The 16,410-nt window shown below is 43.7% G+C and overlaps 43 non-coding genes across 43 annotated transcripts; 21 read left to right on the top strand and 22 right to left on the bottom strand.

The window, feature by feature from the left end:
• Nucleotides 1–127: 127 nt before the first annotated feature.
• Trnay-gua (transfer RNA tyrosine (anticodon GUA)) lies at nt 128–216 on the bottom strand. The gene is given in 2 exon segments: nt 128–163; nt 180–216. It is a non-coding gene; the product is annotated as a tRNA-Tyr (tRNA).
• Nucleotides 217–464: 248 nt separating this feature from the next.
• Nucleotides 465–536, top strand: Trnaq-cug (transfer RNA glutamine (anticodon CUG)). Its single transcript has one exon. It is a non-coding gene; the product is annotated as a tRNA-Gln (tRNA).
• Nucleotides 537–894: 358 nt separating this feature from the next.
• Trnay-gua (transfer RNA tyrosine (anticodon GUA)) lies at nt 895–983 on the bottom strand. The gene is given in 2 exon segments: nt 895–930; nt 947–983. It is a non-coding gene; the product is annotated as a tRNA-Tyr (tRNA).
• A 248-nt stretch (nt 984–1,231) lies between these two features.
• Trnaq-cug (transfer RNA glutamine (anticodon CUG)) lies at nt 1,232–1,303 on the top strand. The gene has a single exon. It is a non-coding gene; the product is annotated as a tRNA-Gln (tRNA).
• A 358-nt stretch (nt 1,304–1,661) lies between these two features.
• Nucleotides 1,662–1,750, bottom strand: Trnay-gua (transfer RNA tyrosine (anticodon GUA)). Its single transcript is given in 2 exon segments — nt 1,662–1,697; nt 1,714–1,750. It is a non-coding gene; the product is annotated as a tRNA-Tyr (tRNA).
• A 248-nt stretch (nt 1,751–1,998) lies between these two features.
• Nucleotides 1,999–2,070, top strand: Trnaq-cug (transfer RNA glutamine (anticodon CUG)). The gene has a single exon. It is a non-coding gene; the product is annotated as a tRNA-Gln (tRNA).
• A 358-nt stretch (nt 2,071–2,428) lies between these two features.
• Trnay-gua (transfer RNA tyrosine (anticodon GUA)) lies at nt 2,429–2,517 on the bottom strand. Its single transcript is given in 2 exon segments — nt 2,429–2,464; nt 2,481–2,517. It is a non-coding gene; the product is annotated as a tRNA-Tyr (tRNA).
• A 248-nt stretch (nt 2,518–2,765) lies between these two features.
• Trnaq-cug (transfer RNA glutamine (anticodon CUG)) lies at nt 2,766–2,837 on the top strand. The gene has a single exon. It is a non-coding gene; the product is annotated as a tRNA-Gln (tRNA).
• Nucleotides 2,838–3,195: 358 nt separating this feature from the next.
• Nucleotides 3,196–3,284, bottom strand: Trnay-gua (transfer RNA tyrosine (anticodon GUA)). The gene is given in 2 exon segments: nt 3,196–3,231; nt 3,248–3,284. It is a non-coding gene; the product is annotated as a tRNA-Tyr (tRNA).
• Nucleotides 3,285–3,532: 248 nt separating this feature from the next.
• Nucleotides 3,533–3,604, top strand: Trnaq-cug (transfer RNA glutamine (anticodon CUG)). Its single transcript has one exon. It is a non-coding gene; the product is annotated as a tRNA-Gln (tRNA).
• Nucleotides 3,605–3,962: 358 nt separating this feature from the next.
• On the bottom strand, nt 3,963–4,051 carry Trnay-gua (transfer RNA tyrosine (anticodon GUA)). Its single transcript is given in 2 exon segments — nt 3,963–3,998; nt 4,015–4,051. It is a non-coding gene; the product is annotated as a tRNA-Tyr (tRNA).
• Nucleotides 4,052–4,299: 248 nt separating this feature from the next.
• Nucleotides 4,300–4,371, top strand: Trnaq-cug (transfer RNA glutamine (anticodon CUG)). The gene has a single exon. It is a non-coding gene; the product is annotated as a tRNA-Gln (tRNA).
• Nucleotides 4,372–4,729: 358 nt separating this feature from the next.
• Nucleotides 4,730–4,818, bottom strand: Trnay-gua (transfer RNA tyrosine (anticodon GUA)). The gene is given in 2 exon segments: nt 4,730–4,765; nt 4,782–4,818. It is a non-coding gene; the product is annotated as a tRNA-Tyr (tRNA).
• Nucleotides 4,819–5,066: 248 nt separating this feature from the next.
• On the top strand, nt 5,067–5,138 carry Trnaq-cug (transfer RNA glutamine (anticodon CUG)). The gene has a single exon. It is a non-coding gene; the product is annotated as a tRNA-Gln (tRNA).
• A 358-nt stretch (nt 5,139–5,496) lies between these two features.
• On the bottom strand, nt 5,497–5,585 carry Trnay-gua (transfer RNA tyrosine (anticodon GUA)). Its single transcript is given in 2 exon segments — nt 5,497–5,532; nt 5,549–5,585. It is a non-coding gene; the product is annotated as a tRNA-Tyr (tRNA).
• A 248-nt stretch (nt 5,586–5,833) lies between these two features.
• Nucleotides 5,834–5,905, top strand: Trnaq-cug (transfer RNA glutamine (anticodon CUG)). The gene has a single exon. It is a non-coding gene; the product is annotated as a tRNA-Gln (tRNA).
• A 358-nt stretch (nt 5,906–6,263) lies between these two features.
• Trnay-gua (transfer RNA tyrosine (anticodon GUA)) lies at nt 6,264–6,352 on the bottom strand. The gene is given in 2 exon segments: nt 6,264–6,299; nt 6,316–6,352. It is a non-coding gene; the product is annotated as a tRNA-Tyr (tRNA).
• Nucleotides 6,353–6,600: 248 nt separating this feature from the next.
• Trnaq-cug (transfer RNA glutamine (anticodon CUG)) lies at nt 6,601–6,672 on the top strand. The gene has a single exon. It is a non-coding gene; the product is annotated as a tRNA-Gln (tRNA).
• A 358-nt stretch (nt 6,673–7,030) lies between these two features.
• On the bottom strand, nt 7,031–7,119 carry Trnay-gua (transfer RNA tyrosine (anticodon GUA)). Its single transcript is given in 2 exon segments — nt 7,031–7,066; nt 7,083–7,119. It is a non-coding gene; the product is annotated as a tRNA-Tyr (tRNA).
• A 248-nt stretch (nt 7,120–7,367) lies between these two features.
• Trnaq-cug (transfer RNA glutamine (anticodon CUG)) lies at nt 7,368–7,439 on the top strand. The gene has a single exon. It is a non-coding gene; the product is annotated as a tRNA-Gln (tRNA).
• A 358-nt stretch (nt 7,440–7,797) lies between these two features.
• Nucleotides 7,798–7,886, bottom strand: Trnay-gua (transfer RNA tyrosine (anticodon GUA)). The gene is given in 2 exon segments: nt 7,798–7,833; nt 7,850–7,886. It is a non-coding gene; the product is annotated as a tRNA-Tyr (tRNA).
• A 248-nt stretch (nt 7,887–8,134) lies between these two features.
• On the top strand, nt 8,135–8,206 carry Trnaq-cug (transfer RNA glutamine (anticodon CUG)). Its single transcript has one exon. It is a non-coding gene; the product is annotated as a tRNA-Gln (tRNA).
• Nucleotides 8,207–8,564: 358 nt separating this feature from the next.
• Trnay-gua (transfer RNA tyrosine (anticodon GUA)) lies at nt 8,565–8,653 on the bottom strand. The gene is given in 2 exon segments: nt 8,565–8,600; nt 8,617–8,653. It is a non-coding gene; the product is annotated as a tRNA-Tyr (tRNA).
• A 248-nt stretch (nt 8,654–8,901) lies between these two features.
• On the top strand, nt 8,902–8,973 carry Trnaq-cug (transfer RNA glutamine (anticodon CUG)). The gene has a single exon. It is a non-coding gene; the product is annotated as a tRNA-Gln (tRNA).
• Nucleotides 8,974–9,331: 358 nt separating this feature from the next.
• Nucleotides 9,332–9,420, bottom strand: Trnay-gua (transfer RNA tyrosine (anticodon GUA)). The gene is given in 2 exon segments: nt 9,332–9,367; nt 9,384–9,420. It is a non-coding gene; the product is annotated as a tRNA-Tyr (tRNA).
• Nucleotides 9,421–9,668: 248 nt separating this feature from the next.
• Trnaq-cug (transfer RNA glutamine (anticodon CUG)) lies at nt 9,669–9,740 on the top strand. The gene has a single exon. It is a non-coding gene; the product is annotated as a tRNA-Gln (tRNA).
• A 358-nt stretch (nt 9,741–10,098) lies between these two features.
• Nucleotides 10,099–10,187, bottom strand: Trnay-gua (transfer RNA tyrosine (anticodon GUA)). The gene is given in 2 exon segments: nt 10,099–10,134; nt 10,151–10,187. It is a non-coding gene; the product is annotated as a tRNA-Tyr (tRNA).
• A 248-nt stretch (nt 10,188–10,435) lies between these two features.
• On the top strand, nt 10,436–10,507 carry Trnaq-cug (transfer RNA glutamine (anticodon CUG)). Its single transcript has one exon. It is a non-coding gene; the product is annotated as a tRNA-Gln (tRNA).
• A 358-nt stretch (nt 10,508–10,865) lies between these two features.
• Trnay-gua (transfer RNA tyrosine (anticodon GUA)) lies at nt 10,866–10,954 on the bottom strand. The gene is given in 2 exon segments: nt 10,866–10,901; nt 10,918–10,954. It is a non-coding gene; the product is annotated as a tRNA-Tyr (tRNA).
• Nucleotides 10,955–11,202: 248 nt separating this feature from the next.
• On the top strand, nt 11,203–11,274 carry Trnaq-cug (transfer RNA glutamine (anticodon CUG)). The gene has a single exon. It is a non-coding gene; the product is annotated as a tRNA-Gln (tRNA).
• Nucleotides 11,275–11,632: 358 nt separating this feature from the next.
• On the bottom strand, nt 11,633–11,721 carry Trnay-gua (transfer RNA tyrosine (anticodon GUA)). The gene is given in 2 exon segments: nt 11,633–11,668; nt 11,685–11,721. It is a non-coding gene; the product is annotated as a tRNA-Tyr (tRNA).
• A 248-nt stretch (nt 11,722–11,969) lies between these two features.
• On the top strand, nt 11,970–12,041 carry Trnaq-cug (transfer RNA glutamine (anticodon CUG)). Its single transcript has one exon. It is a non-coding gene; the product is annotated as a tRNA-Gln (tRNA).
• Nucleotides 12,042–12,399: 358 nt separating this feature from the next.
• Nucleotides 12,400–12,488, bottom strand: Trnay-gua (transfer RNA tyrosine (anticodon GUA)). Its single transcript is given in 2 exon segments — nt 12,400–12,435; nt 12,452–12,488. It is a non-coding gene; the product is annotated as a tRNA-Tyr (tRNA).
• Nucleotides 12,489–12,736: 248 nt separating this feature from the next.
• Trnaq-cug (transfer RNA glutamine (anticodon CUG)) lies at nt 12,737–12,808 on the top strand. Its single transcript has one exon. It is a non-coding gene; the product is annotated as a tRNA-Gln (tRNA).
• Nucleotides 12,809–13,166: 358 nt separating this feature from the next.
• On the bottom strand, nt 13,167–13,255 carry Trnay-gua (transfer RNA tyrosine (anticodon GUA)). Its single transcript is given in 2 exon segments — nt 13,167–13,202; nt 13,219–13,255. It is a non-coding gene; the product is annotated as a tRNA-Tyr (tRNA).
• Nucleotides 13,256–13,503: 248 nt separating this feature from the next.
• Trnaq-cug (transfer RNA glutamine (anticodon CUG)) lies at nt 13,504–13,575 on the top strand. The gene has a single exon. It is a non-coding gene; the product is annotated as a tRNA-Gln (tRNA).
• A 358-nt stretch (nt 13,576–13,933) lies between these two features.
• Nucleotides 13,934–14,022, bottom strand: Trnay-gua (transfer RNA tyrosine (anticodon GUA)). The gene is given in 2 exon segments: nt 13,934–13,969; nt 13,986–14,022. It is a non-coding gene; the product is annotated as a tRNA-Tyr (tRNA).
• Nucleotides 14,023–14,270: 248 nt separating this feature from the next.
• Trnaq-cug (transfer RNA glutamine (anticodon CUG)) lies at nt 14,271–14,342 on the top strand. The gene has a single exon. It is a non-coding gene; the product is annotated as a tRNA-Gln (tRNA).
• A 358-nt stretch (nt 14,343–14,700) lies between these two features.
• Nucleotides 14,701–14,789, bottom strand: Trnay-gua (transfer RNA tyrosine (anticodon GUA)). Its single transcript is given in 2 exon segments — nt 14,701–14,736; nt 14,753–14,789. It is a non-coding gene; the product is annotated as a tRNA-Tyr (tRNA).
• A 248-nt stretch (nt 14,790–15,037) lies between these two features.
• On the top strand, nt 15,038–15,109 carry Trnaq-cug (transfer RNA glutamine (anticodon CUG)). Its single transcript has one exon. It is a non-coding gene; the product is annotated as a tRNA-Gln (tRNA).
• A 358-nt stretch (nt 15,110–15,467) lies between these two features.
• Trnay-gua (transfer RNA tyrosine (anticodon GUA)) lies at nt 15,468–15,556 on the bottom strand. Its single transcript is given in 2 exon segments — nt 15,468–15,503; nt 15,520–15,556. It is a non-coding gene; the product is annotated as a tRNA-Tyr (tRNA).
• Nucleotides 15,557–15,804: 248 nt separating this feature from the next.
• Nucleotides 15,805–15,876, top strand: Trnaq-cug (transfer RNA glutamine (anticodon CUG)). Its single transcript has one exon. It is a non-coding gene; the product is annotated as a tRNA-Gln (tRNA).
• A 358-nt stretch (nt 15,877–16,234) lies between these two features.
• Nucleotides 16,235–16,323, bottom strand: Trnay-gua (transfer RNA tyrosine (anticodon GUA)). Its single transcript is given in 2 exon segments — nt 16,235–16,270; nt 16,287–16,323. It is a non-coding gene; the product is annotated as a tRNA-Tyr (tRNA).
• Nucleotides 16,324–16,410: the final 87 nt, after the last annotated feature.

Below are 16,410 nucleotides of genomic sequence, written 5' to 3'. Positions count from 1 at the left end.
ATGATTATCAACTAGCTACTAGAAGCTGAGCAAATGAATTTCCTTTAAAATAGGTTTAAAACATAGGGAGGTTCTGACCGAGTGGGCATGCTCTGGAGCCTCTTTGCTCCTGAGATTAGAAAAACAGTCCTCTGGGCCGGATTTGAACCAGCGACCTATGGATAACTGTGAATCCTCCACTACAGTCCACCGCTCTACCAACTGAGCTACCAGAGGCTCTGCATACTTTCTTATTCGTACTGATTGCTTTACGTCCGTCCCTGTCTTTCGTTTCCACACACTGCTACTCAGCGCTGCCATACAGACGCACAGGAAATGCAGTCATCGGCTGCAAGTGCAAACATTGCCCAGATTAAGTTTTATAATGCTCGATCGTGTCAATTAGGTTAAAAAATGCAAGTAGGAAGTGTCTGAAGTACGTCAGAACACTGCTAAGTGTATTTACGAGTCCCATTCTCCTGTCTGGTTCCATGGTGTAACGGTTAGCACTCTGGACTCTGAATCCAGCGATCCGAGTTCGAATCTCGGTGGAACCTTCGTTTAGTCTAAATTTTCTGTAATAAGCGTTTCTCGCCGAGGAAGTAGCAGCGATAGCCTCAGGGGTGTAGTTTCTACGTTTGTATTAAAAACGAGATGTCTATGAAACGGCTGAATATTGGTGCGACTATGTGACCTATATAGCACATTAAACGAGTAATGCCTGTAAGAGCAAGCAATTTTACTATAATTCGAAGAAATATCATTATCCTACGAAGGCTAAGAATCCCATGATTATCAACTAGCTACTAGAAGCTGAGCAAATGAATTTCCTTTAAAATAGGTTTAAAACATAGGGAGGTTCTGACCGAGTGGGCATGCTCTGGAGCCTCTTTGCTCCTGAGATTAGAAAAACAGTCCTCTGGGCCGGATTTGAACCAGCGACCTATGGATAACTGTGAATCCTCCACTACAGTCCACCGCTCTACCAACTGAGCTACCAGAGGCTCTGCATACTTTCTTATTCGTACTGATTGCTTTACGTCCGTCCCTGTCTTTCGTTTCCACACACTGCTACTCAGCGCTGCCATACAGACGCACAGGAAATGCAGTCATCGGCTGCAAGTGCAAACATTGCCCAGATTAAGTTTTATAATGCTCGATCGTGTCAATTAGGTTAAAAAATGCAAGTAGGAAGTGTCTGAAGTACGTCAGAACACTGCTAAGTGTATTTACGAGTCCCATTCTCCTGTCTGGTTCCATGGTGTAACGGTTAGCACTCTGGACTCTGAATCCAGCGATCCGAGTTCGAATCTCGGTGGAACCTTCGTTTAGTCTAAATTTTCTGTAATAAGCGTTTCTCGCCGAGGAAGTAGCAGCGATAGCCTCAGGGGTGTAGTTTCTACGTTTGTATTAAAAACGAGATGTCTATGAAACGGCTGAATATTGGTGCGACTATGTGACCTATATAGCACATTAAACGAGTAATGCCTGTAAGAGCAAGCAATTTTACTATAATTCGAAGAAATATCATTATCCTACGAAGGCTAAGAATCCCATGATTATCAACTAGCTACTAGAAGCTGAGCAAATGAATTTCCTTTAAAATAGGTTTAAAACATAGGGAGGTTCTGACCGAGTGGGCATGCTCTGGAGCCTCTTTGCTCCTGAGATTAGAAAAACAGTCCTCTGGGCCGGATTTGAACCAGCGACCTATGGATAACTGTGGATCCTCCACTACAGTCCACCGCTCTACCAACTGAGCTACCAGAGGCTCTGCATACTTTCTTATTCGTACTGATTGCTTTACGTCCGTCCCTGTCTTTCGTTTCCACACACTGCTACTCAGCGCTGCCATACAGACGCACAGGAAATGCAGTCATCGGCTGCAAGTGCAAACATTGCCCAGATTAAGTTTTATAATGCTCGATCGTGTCAATTAGGTTAAAAAATGCAAGTAGGAAGTGTCTGAAGTACGTCAGAACACTGCTAAGTGTATTTACGAGTCCCATTCTCCTGTCTGGTTCCATGGTGTAACGGTTAGCACTCTGGACTCTGAATCCAGCGATCCGAGTTCGAATCTCGGTGGAACCTTCGTTTAGTCTAAATTTTCTGTAATAAGCGTTTCTCGCCGAGGAAGTAGCAGCGATAGCCTCAGGGGTGTAGTTTCTACGTTTGTATTAAAAACGAGATGTCTATGAAACGGCTGAATATTGGTGCGACTATGTGACCTATATAGCACATTAAACGAGTAATGCCTGTAAGAGCAAGCAATTTTACTATAATTCGAAGAAATATCATTATCCTACGAAGGCTAAGAATCCCATGATTATCAACTAGCTACTAGAAGCTGAGCAAATGAATTTCCTTTAAAATAGGTTTAAAACATAGGGAGGTTCTGACCGAGTGGGCATGCTCTGGAGCCTCTTTGCTCCTGAGATTAGAAAAACAGTCCTCTGGGCCGGATTTGAACCAGCGACCTATGGATAACTGTGAATCCTCCACTACAGTCCACCGCTCTACCAACTGAGCTACCAGAGGCTCTGCATACTTTCTTATTCGTACTGATTGCTTTACGTCCGTCCCTGTCTTTCGTTTCCACACACTGCTACTCAGCGCTGCCATACAGACGCACAGGAAATGCAGTCATCGGCTGCAAGTGCAAACATTGCCCAGATTAAGTTTTATAATGCTCGATCGTGTCAATTAGGTTAAAAAATGCAAGTAGGAAGTGTCTGAAGTACGTCAGAACACTGCTAAGTGTATTTACGAGTCCCATTCTCCTGTCTGGTTCCATGGTGTAACGGTTAGCACTCTGGACTCTGAATCCAGCGATCCGAGTTCGAATCTCGGTGGAACCTTCGTTTAGTCTAAATTTTCTGTAATAAGCGTTTCTCGCCGAGGAAGTAGCAGCGATAGCCTCAGGGGTGTAGTTTCTACGTTTGTATTAAAAACGAGATGTCTATGAAACGGCTGAATATTGGTGCGACTATGTGACCTATATAGCACATTAAACGAGTAATGCCTGTAAGAGCAAGCAATTTTACTATAATTCGAAGAAATATCATTATCCTACGAAGGCTAAGAATCCCATGATTATCAACTAGCTACTAGAAGCTGAGCAAATGAATTTCCTTTAAAATAGGTTTAAAACATAGGGAGGTTCTGACCGAGTGGGCATGCTCTGGAGCCTCTTTGCTCCTGAGATTAGAAAAACAGTCCTCTGGGCCGGATTTGAACCAGCGACCTATGGATAACTGTGAATCCTCCACTACAGTCCACCGCTCTACCAACTGAGCTACCAGAGGCTCTGCATACTTTCTTATTCGTACTGATTGCTTTACGTCCGTCCCTGTCTTTCGTTTCCACACACTGCTACTCAGCGCTGCCATACAGACGCACAGGAAATGCAGTCATCGGCTGCAAGTGCAAACATTGCCCAGATTAAGTTTTATAATGCTCGATCGTGTCAATTAGGTTAAAAAATGCAAGTAGGAAGTGTCTGAAGTACGTCAGAACACTGCTAAGTGTATTTACGAGTCCCATTCTCCTGTCTGGTTCCATGGTGTAACGGTTAGCACTCTGGACTCTGAATCCAGCGATCCGAGTTCGAATCTCGGTGGAACCTTCGTTTAGTCTAAATTTTCTGTAATAAGCGTTTCTCGCCGAGGAAGTAGCAGCGATAGCCTCAGGGGTGTAGTTTCTACGTTTGTATTAAAAACGAGATGTCTATGAAACGGCTGAATATTGGTGCGACTATGTGACCTATATAGCACATTAAACGAGTAATGCCTGTAAGAGCAAGCAATTTTACTATAATTCGAAGAAATATCATTATCCTACGAAGGCTAAGAATCCCATGATTATCAACTAGCTACTAGAAGCTGAGCAAATGAATTTCCTTTAAAATAGGTTTAAAACATAGGGAGGTTCTGACCGAGTGGGCATGCTCTGGAGCCTCTTTGCTCCTGAGATTAGAAAAACAGTCCTCTGGGCCGGATTTGAACCAGCGACCTATGGATAACTGTGAATCCTCCACTACAGTCCACCGCTCTACCAACTGAGCTACCAGAGGCTCTGCATACTTTCTTATTCGTACTGATTGCTTTACGTCCGTCCCTGTCTTTCGTTTCCACACACTGCTACTCAGCGCTGCCATACAGACGCACAGGAAATGCAGTCATCGGCTGCAAGTGCAAACATTGCCCAGATTAAGTTTTATAATGCTCGATCGTGTCAATTAGGTTAAAAAATGCAAGTAGGAAGTGTCTGAAGTACGTCAGAACACTGCTAAGTGTATTTACGAGTCCCATTCTCCTGTCTGGTTCCATGGTGTAACGGTTAGCACTCTGGACTCTGAATCCAGCGATCCGAGTTCGAATCTCGGTGGAACCTTCGTTTAGTCTAAATTTTCTGTAATAAGCGTTTCTCGCCGAGGAAGTAGCAGCGATAGCCTCAGGGGTGTAGTTTCTACGTTTGTATTAAAAACGAGATGTCTATGAAACGGCTGAATATTGGTGCGACTATGTGACCTATATAGCACATTAAACGAGTAATGCCTGTAAGAGCAAGCAATTTTACTATAATTCGAAGAAATATCATTATCCTACGAAGGCTAAGAATCCCATGATTATCAACTAGCTACTAGAAGCTGAGCAAATGAATTTCCTTTAAAATAGGTTTAAAACATAGGGAGGTTCTGACCGAGTGGGCATGCTCTGGAGCCTCTTTGCTCCTGAGATTAGAAAAACAGTCCTCTGGGCCGGATTTGAACCAGCGACCTATGGATAACTGTGAATCCTCCACTACAGTCCACCGCTCTACCAACTGAGCTACCAGAGGCTCTGCATACTTTCTTATTCGTACTGATTGCTTTACGTCCGTCCCTGTCTTTCGTTTCCACACACTGCTACTCAGCGCTGCCATACAGACGCACAGGAAATGCAGTCATCGGCTGCAAGTGCAAACATTGCCCAGATTAAGTTTTATAATGCTCGATCGTGTCAATTAGGTTAAAAAATGCAAGTAGGAAGTGTCTGAAGTACGTCAGAACACTGCTAAGTGTATTTACGAGTCCCATTCTCCTGTCTGGTTCCATGGTGTAACGGTTAGCACTCTGGACTCTGAATCCAGCGATCCGAGTTCGAATCTCGGTGGAACCTTCGTTTAGTCTAAATTTTCTGTAATAAGCGTTTCTCGCCGAGGAAGTAGCAGCGATAGCCTCAGGGGTGTAGTTTCTACGTTTGTATTAAAAACGAGATGTCTATGAAACGGCTGAATATTGGTGCGACTATGTGACCTATATAGCACATTAAACGAGTAATGCCTGTAAGAGCAAGCAATTTTACTATAATTCGAAGAAATATCATTATCCTACGAAGGCTAAGAATCCCATGATTATCAACTAGCTACTAGAAGCTGAGCAAATGAATTTCCTTTAAAATAGGTTTAAAACATAGGGAGGTTCTGACCGAGTGGGCATGCTCTGGAGCCTCTTTGCTCCTGAGATTAGAAAAACAGTCCTCTGGGCCGGATTTGAACCAGCGACCTATGGATAACTGTGAATCCTCCACTACAGTCCACCGCTCTACCAACTGAGCTACCAGAGGCTCTGCATACTTTCTTATTCGTACTGATTGCTTTACGTCCGTCCCTGTCTTTCGTTTCCACACACTGCTACTCAGCGCTGCCATACAGACGCACAGGAAATGCAGTCATCGGCTGCAAGTGCAAACATTGCCCAGATTAAGTTTTATAACGCTCGATCGTGTCAATTAGGTTAAAAAATGCAAGTAGGAAGTGTCTGAAGTACGTCAGAACACTGCTAAGTGTATTTACGAGTCCCATTCTCCTGTCTGGTTCCATGGTGTAACGGTTAGCACTCTGGACTCTGAATCCAGCGATCCGAGTTCGAATCTCGGTGGAACCTTCGTTTAGTCTAAATTTTCTGTAATAAGCGTTTCTCGCCGAGGAAGTAGCAGCGATAGCCTCAGGGGTGTAGTTTCTACGTTTGTATTAAAAACGAGATGTCTATGAAACGGCTGAATATTGGTGCGACTATGTGACCTATATAGCACATTAAACGAGTAATGCCTGTAAGAGCAAGCAATTTTACTATAATTCGAAGAAATATCATTATCCTACGAAGGCTAAGAATCCCATGATTATCAACTAGCTACTAGAAGCTGAGCAAATGAATTTCCTTTAAAATAGGTTTAAAACATAGGGAGGTTCTGACCGAGTGGGCATGCTCTGGAGCCTCTTTGCTCCTGAGATTAGAAAAACAGTCCTCTGGGCCGGATTTGAACCAGCGACCTATGGATAACTGTGAATCCTCCACTACAGTCCACCGCTCTACCAACTGAGCTACCAGAGGCTCTGCATACTTTCTTATTCGTACTGATTGCTTTACGTCCGTCCCTGTCTTTCGTTTCCACACACTGCTACTCAGCGCTGCCATACAGACGCACAGGAAATGCAGTCATCGGCTGCAAGTGCAAACATTGCCCAGATTAAGTTTTATAATGCTCGATCGTGTCAATTAGGTTAAAAAATGCAAGTAGGAAGTGTCTGAAGTACGTCAGAACACTGCTAAGTGTATTTACGAGTCCCATTCTCCTGTCTGGTTCCATGGTGTAACGGTTAGCACTCTGGACTCTGAATCCAGCGATCCGAGTTCGAATCTCGGTGGAACCTTCGTTTAGTCTAAATTTTCTGTAATAAGCGTTTCTCGCCGAGGAAGTAGCAGCGATAGCCTCAGGGGTGTAGTTTCTACGTTTGTATTAAAAACGAGATGTCTATGAAACGGCTGAATATTGGTGCGACTATGTGACCTATATAGCACATTAAACGAGTAATGCCTGTAAGAGCAAGCAATTTTACTATAATTCGAAGAAATATCATTATCCTACGAAGGCTAAGAATCCCATGATTATCAACTAGCTACTAGAAGCTGAGCAAATGAATTTCCTTTAAAATAGGTTTAAAACATAGGGAGGTTCTGACCGAGTGGGCATGCTCTGGAGCCTCTTTGCTCCTGAGATTAGAAAAACAGTCCTCTGGGCCGGATTTGAACCAGCGACCTATGGATAACTGTGAATCCTCCACTACAGTCCACCGCTCTACCAACTGAGCTACCAGAGGCTCTGCATACTTTCTTATTCGTACTGATTGCTTTACGTCCGTCCCTGTCTTTCGTTTCCACACACTGCTACTCAGCGCTGCCATACAGACGCACAGGAAATGCAGTCATCGGCTGCAAGTGCAAACATTGCCCAGATTAAGTTTTATAATGCTCGATCGTGTCAATTAGGTTAAAAAATGCAAGTAGGAAGTGTCTGAAGTACGTCAGAACACTGCTAAGTGTATTTACGAGTCCCATTCTCCTGTCTGGTTCCATGGTGTAACGGTTAGCACTCTGGACTCTGAATCCAGCGATCCGAGTTCGAATCTCGGTGGAACCTTCGTTTAGTCTAAATTTTCTGTAATAAGCGTTTCTCGCCGAGGAAGTAGCAGCGATAGCCTCAGGGGTGTAGTTTCTACGTTTGTATTAAAAACGAGATGTCTATGAAACGGCTGAATATTGGTGCGACTATGTGACCTATATAGCACATTAAACGACTAATGCCTGTAAGAGCAAGCAATTTTACTATAATTCGAAGAAATATCATTATCCTACGAAGGCTAAGAATCCCATGATTATCAACTAGCTACTAGAAGCTGAGCAAATGAATTTCCTTTAAAATAGGTTTAAAACATAGGGAGGTTCTGACCGAGTGGGCATGCTCTGGAGCCTCTTTGCTCCTGAGATTAGAAAAACAGTCCTCTGGGCCGGATTTGAACCAGCGACCTATGGATAACTGTGAATCCTCCACTACAGTCCACCGCTCTACCAACTGAGCTACCAGAGGCTCTGCATACTTTCTTATTCGTACTGATTGCTTTACGTCCGTCCCTGTCTTTCGTTTCCACACACTGCTACTCAGCGCTGCCATACAGACGCACAGGAAATGCAGTCATCGGCTGCAAGTGCAAACATTGCCCAGATTAAGTTTTATAATGCTCGATCGTGTCAATTAGGTTAAAAAATGCAAGTAGGAAGTGTCTGAAGTACGTCAGAACACTGCTAAGTGTATTTACGAGTCCCATTCTCCTGTCTGGTTCCATGGTGTAACGGTTAGCACTCTGGACTCTGAATCCAGCGATCCGAGTTCGAATCTCGGTGGAACCTTCGTTTAGTCTAAATTTTCTGTAATAAGCGTTTCTCGCCGAGGAAGTAGCAGCGATAGCCTCAGGGGTGTAGTTTCTACGTTTGTATTAAAAACGAGATGTCTATGAAACGGCTGAATATTGGTGCGACTATGTGACCTATATAGCACATTAAACGAGTAATGCCTGTAAGAGCAAGCAATTTTACTATAATTCGAAGAAATATCATTATCCTACGAAGGCTAAGAATCCCATGATTATCAACTAGCTACTAGAAGCTGAGCAAATGAATTTCCTTTAAAATAGGTTTAAAACATAGGGAGGTTCTGACCGAGTGGGCATGCTCTGGAGCCTCTTTGCTCCTGAGATTAGAAAAACAGTCCTCTGGGCCGGATTTGAACCAGCGACCTATGGATAACTGTGAATCCTCCACTACAGTCCACCGCTCTACCAACTGAGCTACCAGAGGCTCTGCATACTTTCTTATTCGTACTGATTGCTTTACGTCCGTCCCTGTCTTTCGTTTCCACACACTGCTACTCAGCGCTGCCATACAGACGCACAGGAAATGCAGTCATCGGCTGCAAGTGCAAACATTGCCCAGATTAAGTTTTATAATGCTCGATCGTGTCAATTAGGTTAAAAAATGCAAGTAGGAAGTGTCTGAAGTACGTCAGAACACTGCTAAGTGTATTTACGAGTCCCATTCTCCTGTCTGGTTCCATGGTGTAACGGTTAGCACTCTGGACTCTGAATCCAGCGATCCGAGTTCGAATCTCGGTGGAACCTTCGTTTAGTCTAAATTTTCTGTAATAAGCGTTTCTCGCCGAGGAAGTAGCAGCGATAGCCTCAGGGGTGTAGTTTCTACGTTTGTATTAAAAACGAGATGTCTATGAAACGGCTGAATATTGGTGCGACTATGTGACCTATATAGCACATTAAACGAGTAATGCCTGTAAGAGCAAGCAATTTTACTATAATTCGAAGAAATATCATTATCCTACGAAGGCTAAGAATCCCATGATTATCAACTAGCTACTAGAAGCTGAGCAAATGAATTTCCTTTAAAATAGGTTTAAAACATAGGGAGGTTCTGACCGAGTGGGCATGCTCTGGAGCCTCTTTGCTCCTGAGATTAGAAAAACAGTCCTCTGGGCCGGATTTGAACCAGCGACCTATGGATAACTGTGAATCCTCCACTACAGTCCACCGCTCTACCAACTGAGCTACCAGAGGCTCTGCATACTTTCTTATTCGTACTGATTGCTTTACGTCCGTCCCTGTCTTTCGTTTCCACACACTGCTACTCAGCGCTGCCATACAGACGCACAGGAAATGCAGTCATCGGCTGCAAGTGCAAACATTGCCCAGATTAAGTTTTATAATGCTCGATCGTGTCAATTAGGTTAAAAAATGCAAGTAGGAAGTGTCTGAAGTACGTCAGAACACTGCTAAGTGTATTTACGAGTCCCATTCTCCTGTCTGGTTCCATGGTGTAACGGTTAGCACTCTGGACTCTGAATCCAGCGATCCGAGTTCGAATCTCGGTGGAACCTTCGTTTAGTCTAAATTTTCTGTAATAAGCGTTTCTCGCCGAGGAAGTAGCAGCGATAGCCTCAGGGGTGTAGTTTCTACGTTTGTATTAAAAACGAGATGTCTATGAAACGGCTGAATATTGGTGCGACTATGTGACCTATATAGCACATTAAACGAGTAATGCCTGTAAGAGCAAGCAATTTTACTATAATTCGAAGAAATATCATTATCCTACGAAGGCTAAGAATCCCATGATTATCAACTAGCTACTAGAAGCTGAGCAAATGAATTTCCTTTAAAATAGGTTTAAAACATAGGGAGGTTCTGACCGAGTGGGCATGCTCTGGAGCCTCTTTGCTCCTGAGATTAGAAAAACAGTCCTCTGGGCCGGATTTGAACCAGCGACCTATGGATAACTGTGAATCCTCCACTACAGTCCACCGCTCTACCAACTGAGCTACCAGAGGCTCTGCATACTTTCTTATTCGTACTGATTGCTTTACGTCCGTCCCTGTCTTTCGTTTCCACACACTGCTACTCAGCGCTGCCATACAGACGCACAGGAAATGCAGTCATCGGCTGCAAGTGCAAACATTGCCCAGATTAAGTTTTATAATGCTCGATCGTGTCAATTAGGTTAAAAAATGCAAGTAGGAAGTGTCTGAAGTACGTCAGAACACTGCTAAGTGTATTTACGAGTCCCATTCTCCTGTCTGGTTCCATGGTGTAACGGTTAGCACTCTGGACTCTGAATCCAGCGATCCGAGTTCGAATCTCGGTGGAACCTTCGTTTAGTCTAAATTTTCTGTAATAAGCGTTTCTCGCCGAGGAAGTAGCAGCGATAGCCTCAGGGGTGTAGTTTCTACGTTTGTATTAAAAACGAGATGTCTATGAAACGGCTGAATATTGGTGCGACTATGTGACCTATATAGCACATTAAACGAGTAATGCCTGTAAGAGCAAGCAATTTTACTATAATTCGAAGAAATATCATTATCCTACGAAGGCTAAGAATCCCATGATTATCAACTAGCTACTAGAAGCTGAGCAAATGAATTTCCTTTAAAATAGGTTTAAAACATAGGGAGGTTCTGACCGAGTGGGCATGCTCTGGAGCCTCTTTGCTCCTGAGATTAGAAAAACAGTCCTCTGGGCCGGATTTGAACCAGCGACCTATGGATAACTGTGAATCCTCCACTACAGTCCACCGCTCTACCAACTGAGCTACCAGAGGCTCTGCATACTTTCTTATTCGTACTGATTGCTTTACGTCCGTCCCTGTCTTTCGTTTCCACACACTGCTACTCAGCGCTGCCATACAGACGCACAGGAAATGCAGTCATCGGCTGCAAGTGCAAACATTGCCCAGATTAAGTTTTATAATGCTCGATCGTGTCAATTAGGTTAAAAAATGCAAGTAGGAAGTGTCTGAAGTACGTCAGAACACTGCTAAGTGTATTTACGAGTCCCATTCTCCTGTCTGGTTCCATGGTGTAACGGTTAGCACTCTGGACTCTGAATCCAGCGATCCGAGTTCGAATCTCGGTGGAACCTTCGTTTAGTCTAAATTTTCTGTAATAAGCGTTTCTCGCCGAGGAAGTAGCAGCGATAGCCTCAGGGGTGTAGTTTCTACGTTTGTATTAAAAACGAGATGTCTATGAAACGGCTGAATATTGGTGCGACTATGTGACCTATATAGCACATTAAACGAGTAATGCCTGTAAGAGCAAGCAATTTTACTATAATTCGAAGAAATATCATTATCCTACGAAGGCTAAGAATCCCATGATTATCAACTAGCTACTAGAAGCTGAGCAAATGAATTTCCTTTAAAATAGGTTTAAAACATAGGGAGGTTCTGACCGAGTGGGCATGCTCTGGAGCCTCTTTGCTCCTGAGATTAGAAAAACAGTCCTCTGGGCCGGATTTGAACCAGCGACCTATGGATAACTGTGAATCCTCCACTACAGTCCACCGCTCTACCAACTGAGCTACCAGAGACTCTGCATACTTTCTTATTCGTACTGATTGCTTTACGTCCGTCCCTGTCTTTCGTTTCCACACACTGCTACTCAGCGCTGCCATACAGACGCACAGGAAATGCAGTCATCGGCTGCAAGTGCAAACATTGCCCAGATTAAGTTTTATAATGCTCGATCGTGTCAATTAGGTTAAAAAATGCAAGTAGGAAGTGTCTGAAGTACGTCAGAACACTGCTAAGTGTATTTACGAGTCCCATTCTCCTGTCTGGTTCCATGGTGTAACGGTTAGCACTCTGGACTCTGAATCCAGCGATCCGAGTTCGAATCTCGGTGGAACCTTCGTTTAGTCTAAATTTTCTGTAATAAGCGTTTCTCGCCGAGGAAGTAGCAGCGATAGCCTCAGGGGTGTAGTTTCTACGTTTGTATTAAAAACGAGATGTCTATGAAACGGCTGAATATTGGTGCGACTATGTGACCTATATAGCACATTAAACGAGTAATGCCTGTAAGAGCAAGCAATTTTACTATAATTCGAAGAAATATCATTATCCTACGAAGGCTAAGAATCCCATGATTATCAACTAGCTACTAGAAGCTGAGCAAATGAATTTCCTTTAAAATAGGTTTAAAACATAGGGAGGTTCTGACCGAGTGGGCATGCTCTGGAGCCTCTTTGCTCCTGAGATTAGAAAAACAGTCCTCTGGGCCGGATTTGAACCAGCGACCTATGGATAACTGTGAATCCTCCACTACAGTCCACCGCTCTACCAACTGAGCTACCAGAGGCTCTGCATACTTTCTTATTCGTACTGATTGCTTTACGTCCGTCCCTGTCTTTCGTTTCCACACACTGCTACTCAGCGCTGCCATACAGACGCACAGGAAATGCAGTCATCGGCTGCAAGTGCAAACATTGCCCAGATTAAGTTTTATAATGCTCGATCGTGTCAATTAGGTTAAAAAATGCAAGTAGGAAGTGTCTGAAGTACGTCAGAACACTGCTAAGTGTATTTACGAGTCCCATTCTCCTGTCTGGTTCCATGGTGTAACGGTTAGCACTCTGGACTCTGAATCCAGCGATCCGAGTTCGAATCTCGGTGGAACCTTCGTTTAGTCTAAATTTTCTGTAATAAGCGTTTCTCGCCGAGGAAGTAGCAGCGATAGCCTCAGGGGTGTAGTTTCTACGTTTGTATTAAAAACGAGATGTCTATGAAACGGCTGAATATTGGTGCGACTATGTGACCTATATAGCACATTAAACGAGTAATGCCTGTAAGAGCAAGCAATTTTACTATAATTCGAAGAAATATCATTATCCTACGAAGGCTAAGAATCCCATGATTATCAACTAGCTACTAGAAGCTGAGCAAATGAATTTCCTTTAAAATAGGTTTAAAACATAGGGAGGTTCTGACCGAGTGGGCATGCTCTGGAGCCTCTTTGCTCCTGAGATTAGAAAAACAGTCCTCTGGGCCGGATTTGAACCAGCGACCTATGGATAACTGCGAATCCTCCACTACAGTCCACCGCTCTACCAACTGAGCTACCAGAGGCTCTGCATACTTTCTTATTCGTACTGATTGCTTTACGTCCGTCCCTGTCTTTCGTTTCCACACACTGCTACTCAGCGCTGCCATACAGACGCACAGGAAATGCAGTCATCGGCTGCAAGTGCAAACATTGCCCAGATTAAGTTTTATAATGCTCGATCGTGTCAATTAGGTTAAAAAATGCAAGTAGGAAGTGTCTGAAGTACGTCAGAACACTGCTAAGTGTATTTACGAGTCCCATTCTCCTGTCTGGTTCCATGGTGTAACGGTTAGCACTCTGGACTCTGAATCCAGCGATCCGAGTTCGAATCTCGGTGGAACCTTCGTTTAGTCTAAATTTTCTGTAATAAGCGTTTCTCGCCGAGGAAGTAGCAGCGATAGCCTCAGGGGTGTAGTTTCTACGTTTGTATTAAAAACGAGATGTCTATGAAACGGCTGAATATTGGTGCGACTATGTGACCTATATAGCACATTAAACGAGTAATGCCTGTAAGAGCAAGCAATTTTACTATAATTCGAAGAAATATCATTATCCTACGAAGGCTAAGAATCCCATGATTATCAACTAGCTACTAGAAGCTGAGCAAATGAATTTCCTTTAAAATAGGTTTAAAACATAGGGAGGTTCTGACCGAGTGGGCATGCTCTGGAGCCTCTTTGCTCCTGAGATTAGAAAAACAGTCCTCTGGGCCGGATTTGAACCAGCGACCTATGGATAACTGTGAATCCTCCACTACAGTCCACCGCTCTACCAACTGAGCTACCAGAGGCTCTGCATACTTTCTTATTCGTACTGATTGCTTTACGTCCGTCCCTGTCTTTCGTTTCCACACACTGCTACTCAGCGCTGCCATACAGACGCACAGGAAATGCAGTCATCGGCTGCAAGTGCAAACATTGCCCAGATTAAGTTTTATAATGCTCGATCGTGTCAATTAGGTTAAAAAATGCAAGTAGGAAGTGTCTGAAGTACGTCAGAACACTGCTAAGTGTATTTACGAGTCCCATTCTCCTGTCTGGTTCCATGGTGTAACGGTTAGCACTCTGGACTCTGAATCCAGCGATCCGAGTTCGAATCTCGGTGGAACCTTCGTTTAGTCTAAATTTTCTGTAATAAGCGTTTCTCGCCGAGGAAGTAGCAGCGATAGCCTCAGGGGTGTAGTTTCTACGTTTGTATTAAAAACGAGATGTCTATGAAACGGCTGAATATTGGTGCGACTATGTGACCTATATAGCACATTAAACGAGTAATGCCTGTAAGAGCAAGCAATTTTACTATAATTCGAAGAAATATCATTATCCTACGAAGGCTAAGAATCCCATGATTATCAACTAGCTACTAGAAGCTGAGCAAATGAATTTCCTTTAAAATAGGTTTAAAACATAGGGAGGTTCTGACCGAGTGGGCATGCTCTGGAGCCTCTTTGCTCCTGAGATTAGAAAAACAGTCCTCTGGGCCGGATTTGAACCAGCGACCTATGGATAACTGTGAATCCTCCACTACAGTCCACCGCTCTACCAACTGAGCTACCAGAGGCTCTGCATACTTTCTTATTCGTACTGATTGCTTTACGTCCGTCCCTGTCTTTCGTTTCCACACACTGCTACTCAGCGCTGCCATACAGACGCACAGGAAATGCAGTCATCGGCTGCAAGTGCAAACATTGCCCAGATTAAGTTTTATAATGCTCGATCGTGTCAATTAGGTTAAAAAATGCAAGTAGGAAGTGTCTGAAGTACGTCAGAACACTGCTAAGTGTATTTACGAGTCCCATTCTCCTGTCTGGTTCCATGGTGTAACGGTTAGCACTCTGGACTCTGAATCCAGCGATCCGAGTTCGAATCTCGGTGGAACCTTCGTTTAGTCTAAATTTTCTGTAATAAGCGTTTCTCGCCGAGGAAGTAGCAGCGATAGCCTCAGGGGTGTAGTTTCTACGTTTGTATTAAAAACGAGATGTCTATGAAACGGCTGAATATTGGTGCGACTATGTGACCTATATAGCACATTAAACGAGTAATGCCTGTAAGAGCAAGCAATTTTACTATAATTCGAAGAAATATCATTATCCTACGAAGGCTAAGAATCCCATGATTATCAACTAGCTACTAGAAGCTGAGCAAATGAATTTCCTTTAAAATAGGTTTAAAACATAGGGAGGTTCTGACCGAGTGGGCATGCTCTGGAGCCTCTTTGCTCCTGAGATTAGAAAAACAGTCCTCTGGGCCGGATTTGAACCAGCGACCTATGGATAACTGTGAATCCTCCACTACAGTCCACCGCTCTACCAACTGAGCTACCAGAGGCTCTGCATACTTTCTTATTCGTACTGATTGCTTTACGTCCGTCCCTGTCTTTCGTTTCCACACACTGCTACTCAGCGCTGCCATACAGACGCACAGGAAATGCAGTCATCGGCTGCAAGTGCAAACATTGCCCAGATTAAGTTTTATAATGCTCGATCGTGTCAATTAGGTTAAAAAATGCAAGTAGGAAGTGTCTGAAGTACGTCAGAACACTGCTAAGTGTATTTACGAGTCCCATTCTCCTGTCTGGTTCCATGGTGTAACGGTTAGCACTCTGGACTCTGAATCCAGCGATCCGAGTTCGAATCTCGGTGGAACCTTCGTTTAGTCTAAATTTTCTGTAATAAGCGTTTCTCGCCGAGGAAGTAGCAGCGATAGCCTCAGGGGTGTAGTTTCTACGTTTGTATTAAAAACGAGATGTCTATGAAACGGCTGAATATTGGTGCGACTATGTGACCTATATAGCACATTAAACGAGTAATGCCTGTAAGAGCAAGCAATTTTACTATAATTCGAAGAAATATCATTATCCTACGAAGGCTAAGAATCCCATGATTATCAACTAGCTACTAGAAGCTGAGCAAATGAATTTCCTTTGAAATAGGTTTAAAACATAGGGAGGTTCTGACCGAGTGGGCATGCTCTGGAGCCTCTTTGCTCCTGAGATTAGAAAAACAGTCCTCTGGGCCGGATTTGAACCAGCGACCTATGGATAACTGTGAATCCTCCACTACAGTCCACCGCTCTACCAACTGAGCTACCAGAGGCTCTGCATACTTTCTTATTCGTACTGATTGCTTTACGTCCGTCCCTGTCTTTCGTTTCCACACACTGCTACTCAGCGCTGCCATACA

Source organism: Schistocerca serialis, chromosome 2 (assembly GCF_023864345.2).
Source record: "Schistocerca serialis cubense isolate TAMUIC-IGC-003099 chromosome 2, iqSchSeri2.2, whole genome shotgun sequence".
Classification (NCBI taxonomy): domain Eukaryota; kingdom Metazoa; phylum Arthropoda; class Insecta; order Orthoptera; family Acrididae; genus Schistocerca; species Schistocerca serialis.
Note: the sequence above shows the minus strand (reverse complement) of the source record. Positions and strands in the feature narration are given on the sequence as shown.